The following is a 6,834-nucleotide window of genomic DNA, read 5'->3' as shown; positions in this document are numbered from 1 at the left end:
TTTTGTATAATAGTTCAGTTGTATTATCATTTCTTCCCTTAATGAAACTCATTCGAATTGGTTTGTTGTTAACTGACTTACCTAGCGGGGTGGGTTATGTGCCATCTGTAAGGCCCCGTAAAATTTTGCCAAGGGATTCAAGTTTTGTGGTGTCGAGCGGTACTGACTTTTTGGGTTATAGAATGCACTAAAGACGTTGGTGGAATTTTTGGCAGAAAAAGGCAATTCTGCGATCAAGATCGCGACCGCAGAACCACTCTGCGGGCCGTATATCCATCGCGGAGTTGGGCATAAAGTTTGTTGAAATTTGAAGGACGTTTTGCGGTCATTTATGCGATCGCACATCCATTTCACGGTCCGCATTTTCCGTCACAGATTTGACATGAAGAATTTTTTTGGGCGATTCTGCGATACATTCTACGGACGCATAAGTGGTCCGTAGACCGCAGACCTGTCGCAGACCGATCCAGACCAGCCCAGTTCTTGGCATCGTTTTTGCGACCCATTTTGCGGGCCGCATATTTGTTATGCGGTCCATTATGCGACCGCTGACTTGAGTTCGGAGGGTCCATTTTCCTATTTTTATAACCCGACCCTATTTTGATAAATAACCTTAGGGGCTCATTTCTAAGTGGATGTCTGATGATTTTAGAGAGAGGTAAGAGTATTTTAGAGAGAGAAGGAGGAGACCTAGCATTCTAATCATCCATTATTGTGCAAATCTTCAAGAATCATTGAAGCCACTCACTAACCCATCATCTATCCGGGTAAGTCCTACTCCTAGGCTTTCATGCAAGAGGTTATGAGTTAAATTATATTGTGGGTTTGGAAATATGCCATGCATATGACAATAGGTTGTAGTATGTGGGGTTAATGAACCATTTTGGTTAGTTTCTTGCTGAAATTGGTTGAGGGAGGAAAGGATTACCATTGAAGAGCTTTGTAGTCTATTTTGCATACTAGGTGTTTGACAAAATTCCTAAGAGAGTTACACTATGGGAATCCTTCTAATTATTATCTGATTTTCGCTATCTTCTTATAGATTGTTATTGCTAGAAGTGTTGGGGCGTATTAGTAACCTAAGGAAAGCACAGACAAGGTATGTTGGCTAAACTTCTCTCTTGGAATCGAATTCTATGATGTTCCCGTAAGTTTCAAGTATGGTTGGCCCAAGTTCCTGATTTCCATGTTCCGAGTTATCCAGTACAAATGTTACTATTCCAAATAAACTTGTGTTGAAAGATATGTACTAGAAATGTGTACCAAATGCTCTTATCGTATTGTGCTCTCCTTCGGGAATGTATTCAAATGCGACCAATGTGTCAGAATATTATGATTTCAATCATGTTTTTAATTGCAAGTTGTTATGCCCAGTTATGAAAGAAAACCCAATGCGCCTAAGACCCCTATTGTTCATACTCATGGTTAAGGTCTTGATCCTAAATGTTCTTACTGTTGATGATCTATAAATATGCTTGAAAGTGAAAGAACTAAAGTGAGATATAAAATGTGGCCATGGTTGTTATAGCATTTGATTTGAAGTCGTATTTAAATCGTAAATCATCATGCCCTCCTTTATAAATATTTCCAATGTGATTTGAGTTCTTACGTACTCAAGAGTTGAAATTGTGTATGGCCTTTGGGAAGAAGTATTTTAAAAAGATACAGTGTGTTACTCGCTTATGATTTTTAACTTGTATTGTGATTACAAGTCATTGTGCTTCATACTTTGAAAAGGAATCCAATGTTTTTAAAGCCTTCATTACTAATGAACTTGAAGTTGTGATTTTCGGGATATTCTATATATTGATGTTTATGTTGATGATCCTTGAAAGTAAAGAAATGGAAGTGGGAAATGTGAAATACGGCCACCGTGCCATGAGAGAAGAATCATGTGTATGGCCAATAGAGCCAAGGAAATAAAGATGTTGTGAATGTGGTTGAAAGTATTAATAAAACTATATATGGTGTGAAAGGTGAGGAAGTGAATGTATTTGTATTTCTGTTTCCTTTGTGTGCATAACAAAACGTTTTTGGGAGTATCATTAGCAAACTGAGGAAGGGTGGGTCGTAAGGCCCATACCCCGAAACTACACGTGCCACTGTAGGAGCGGATTGTGACTATTCCCCTTATTTGGGATGAGATTGAAATATTGATGTGACTGTGATTATTCCCGTTAATTAGGATGAGATTGTTGATAGCCTTGGATTTAATGTCGACTCATACGACATATGTAGGGAGACGACCTAGCCGATCGGGTGGTGATCAGATGCCATGTTGCGCGCATGGTGGTTCCTACTCTTGGTAACACCTTTTTTTGCATCACATGTCAAACTACATTGTTCATGGGGAGATGGCCTAGCCGATCGGGCGTGATCGGACTCCGTGCAAAAAATACGATGGTATATCGGTGCTAATGATCTTCCAACCAAAAATAATATTATTTTCATAATTTGAAAAATAAATTGTTATGTTTTAACTCGGCATTTGGATATCATTGATCATTACTTGTTGCTTCCATGGTTTTCCCCTTTGTTAAATTGGCATTCTATTTCAAAAGAGGACATTTAGCTTTACATACTAGTACTATTCCATATGTACTAACGTCCCTTTTGTCGGGGGCGCTGCATCTTCAATGGATGCAGGTGGTTCGTCAGCGGGCGGTTTTGATACTTGTTAGCAATTACTCTCTATTCAGCTGGTTTTGGTGAACCTTACTCTGTTTCGGGCCTTATGTCACTTGACATTGTTTCTTGTGTTTTGAGGTATAGTCGGGGCCTTGTCGCAGACACTTTCATTCTACTCTTCTGTTGTACTTAGAGGCTCCGTAGACAGGTTGTGTGTGGTGTTTGATGTTGAAAATTAAGCTAGAAGTGTTGGTATTTGGCAAACATATTTTTCATCATATCTATAAACTTGTAATATTTTGGAAAATCATAAATGAATATCCTTTGAGTAATGGAAAAAGAATGTGGAACGCTTGACTCTTCTCACGTATATCTCTTATTATTGATTTTATATTATTCATGGGTAAGGTTGGATAGAAGGCATCAAGTAGGCTTGTTTGACCGGGGTATCTCGGTTGAGCGTCGGTAGCGCTGCCTGAGGTCGGGGCGTGACACCATCATGGCTAGTTGGATTTTTGGGTCGTGATAATAGTTTTGTTGTTAAATCTATGCTAGATAAATTTAAGAAATATTTCTATCCAGTTCCCCCTATTTACCTAATTGGTGTTATTTTAAACCCTTATATCAAAATGGCCACTTGTCGCTAATTAATCATTGTTTTATATGTTTATATGGATATTGGACCAACTGAAACCCCTGATGTTGAAACTTGTATTTCTGATCTACACAAACATTTACAAACTTTATATAATTATTATGCAAACATTGTTGATGCTTCTGCTGTTATAGATGCAAATATTCCTTCAAGTTCAGTTTTAATATCTGCATCTGGTGCTTTGGAGGATAATGATGGTGTTGAAGATTATTTGATTTAGTCTACACTAGGAGAGCATCAACAAACCAATAGCAGAAATATTGATGAACTCCAATTCTACTTGCAAAAGTCACCAGAGACCCGCATAAAGAATTTTTTACCGTTGGGTTAGTGGAGGAGCAACTCAAATCAATTTCTTGTTCTTTCGGCCATGGCTCGAGACGTGCTAAATGTGCCGATTTGGACAGCCGCATCAGAGAGCGCATTTAGCCAAGCAAGGCAGCAACTAGGAGATACACGTCATTCATTGGGTAGCAACGCTTTGGAAGTTCTAGTATGCTTCAGAGATTGGATAAGATCATAACGACGAAATTAAGGGCGTGAAGAAGTAGATGAAATGGAGGACCAAGAAATTGGAGATATAATCATTTATAGTTCTGATTCAAGCAATGCCGGAAACCAAGAACCTGATGTTGACATGGATGAACTTACAAAAATGATACAAAGCATGTGATGTACTCTTTCTTATTTTTTATAATTGTTGTAAACTTTTAATTTGCAAGTTCAAAAATTTTAAAAAAATCAAAATAGAACTTGCAAATTAATTTGAAGTATTATTTATTATTCAATGAAAATATAAAACGAAAGCCTTCGGAGTTTGATCCTTATATATTGGTCTTATTAAATAATATTTTGTAGCCACTTACTTTCAATTTTAAAATTCAAATTTCAAATTTAAACTTTCAACTTTAAAGTTTTAAAGTTTAATTCTAAGCCTTAAAATACTTATTTTCTTAATTAAAAGTTTGCAAACACTTAAGTATCAATAACATTGAATAAAAAAAAAATAATATACTAAAAAAAAAGTAGCGCGGCCCGGTCCGGACCCGCTAAGCCCGAACCCGAACGAGCCCTAATTAACCCGAAATTTCCCAACCCGTTACCAGCCCGGTTAGTCAGACCACTATCTAGCTCGGACCACTAACCGGACGAGCTATTTTTTCGTGTCCAGTCCGGACCAGCCCGTCCGGTTAACACCTTTAATTTAACTTCATAATTTCCTACTTCAACTTTTAATTTAATACTCCCTCCGTTCACTTTTACTTATCATGTTTCGCTTTTCGAGAGTCAAACTACATAAATTTTAACCAACGTTCTAACATGTATATTTTTACCATATTCAAATGAGACGAGTTACAAATTATAGTACTTTTCATATAGTTTCCGAATATCTAAGTTTTAATTTTAAAATATTAAGAAAATGTAATCCAATTTAACTTCAAAGATTGATCAAATTGACTCTCGAAAAATAAAACGTGATAAGTAAAAACGAACACGGAGTACTAGACTGAAAGTTTAACTAGGACAAAATTGCTCAATTTTGAGTAATGCAAAAGTAGTTTTGAAATTTCCCAACTAGAGTAGGAGAAGTTCTTTTCAATCAATTGAATCCCAAAAAATTGTATTAGGATCTCCACACTTATCTATATTATATTAAAAGCACGATGGCCCTTAGCGAAATGTCGTTCGTCTTCTTTACCCTTTATTTTAAAGTAGAGTTCATATTGTACAAAATAGTCATTTGATTATTTCTTTAAATATTTAAGAATAGTCATTTAATTAACTCCCTACTATTTAGGAATAGTCATTAATTATTTTTCTAAAATTTAAAATTTTGATTTTACTTTTTCCCTTTAGTTCTAGAATTTCAAACTAGGAAAGTCTCGTAGGAGTTTTTTTGGGTCATATGGTAGGACTACTAATCTGTCACCTTCTACTCCAATATAGTTAGGAGTATTAAATTTATCCTTTTATGTTTACGAAGAGTATTAAATTTTATACCATGAACAATTTACAGTAGGAAAGTTTCTATTTAAACTTTCCTTCTTTGACATATATATTAATTACTAATATATTGGATTTTAGAATTAATATATTGGACTTTTTGTTATTTGAACTATGTAACATGATTATTATTCTTTTTATGTTACTAAACTTCCTAAATCTTATTAGGTAAAAAAACAAAAGGGCATCTTTGAAAAACTCATGAGGCATCATGCTACAATAATGTGAATTTACGTGGATTTCATATTTAAAAACTCTTTAGTAAAAATGTCGTTCGTTCTATTTTTTAAAAATAGATTTTATATTAGACAAAATTATTATTTGATTTACTTTTCTAATATTTAGAACATGAAATAAATTAGAAATTTTACTCATTAAATCTTTTTCTTGTTTGAACCAAGTAGAAATCCTTATATTTAGAACTTTAAACAAAACAATTATACCTTCTATAAATAGTAAACTTAAATTATGACTAAATATACAAAACATTTATGCCGTGAGTTGTCTCTAATTGCACAATTTTTAATCTCAAAATAGATCGTTTCATTGTGCTAAATTTTAGGTGAACAATAATATTAAATTAAAAAGGCATTAAATATATTAGAGAAAGAGGGAAAATTTTACTTTGTTCTTTATCCCGATTCAACAATTCCCCTTTTAAATTCTATGAGTAGTCATGTGAGATTGCACTGGCTATTCATTTTATTCTTTGATTATTATTTTGCTTAAATATAAATATTAATATAGATTTAAAAATATAATTAAAAAAATAGTTACAAAGTTATTTAATAATAAAGAGAGAGAGAGAGAGAGAATAATTGGAATAATTTAATAACACAAACGCTTCGGCAAACATAAAGTGCAAAATTTTAATATTTTACCGCTTGAAAACAAAATTTGTTGTGGATAAAAGTATAATTAATATTAAATATCTAAATTTTGATTTGAGCTAATATTAAGAATTTGCATCCTCAAAAAATAAGTATTTTTTAATGCTGAGAATAAATGATTAAGTGTTTGGATTAACTAATTAAAAAAAAATATTTGAATGAATTAATTAGCAAAATAATCCAATTTCATTTTTTTTCCAAATTCGTCTTATAAGTAAAATAATTTTTCAAGTTGACACAAATATTAAAATACATAAATATGTTTTCATAAAATACTATCAGCGATGAAAGAAACCAAAAGATAGAGCAAAATCCGCTATAATATAATACTAAAAACTAAATTAGCTAAAATGTAAACTTAAATAAATAAGAATGAAATAATAGAAAATAAAATATATCATAAAGAGATGTCACGTGAGATACAACTTAACATACTTATATTTAATATTATAAATATATGTATAATTACAAATATTGTACATATAATTTAACTAATTCATCATCTTGCATATTCAGAAGATATTGAATTCAGTTATTGCAAAAATGTAACAATATTATTTTCATCATTTAAACAAACGTTACATTTATTTTAATATCAATATATATATATATATATATATATATATATATATATATATATATATATATATATATAAT

Source organism: Nicotiana tabacum, chromosome 17 (assembly GCF_000715075.1).
Source record: "Nicotiana tabacum cultivar K326 chromosome 17, ASM71507v2, whole genome shotgun sequence".
NCBI classification, from domain to species: domain Eukaryota; kingdom Viridiplantae; phylum Streptophyta; class Magnoliopsida; order Solanales; family Solanaceae; genus Nicotiana; species Nicotiana tabacum.
The sequence above is the reverse complement of the archived record's forward strand: the minus strand, read 5'-3'. Positions refer to the sequence as shown.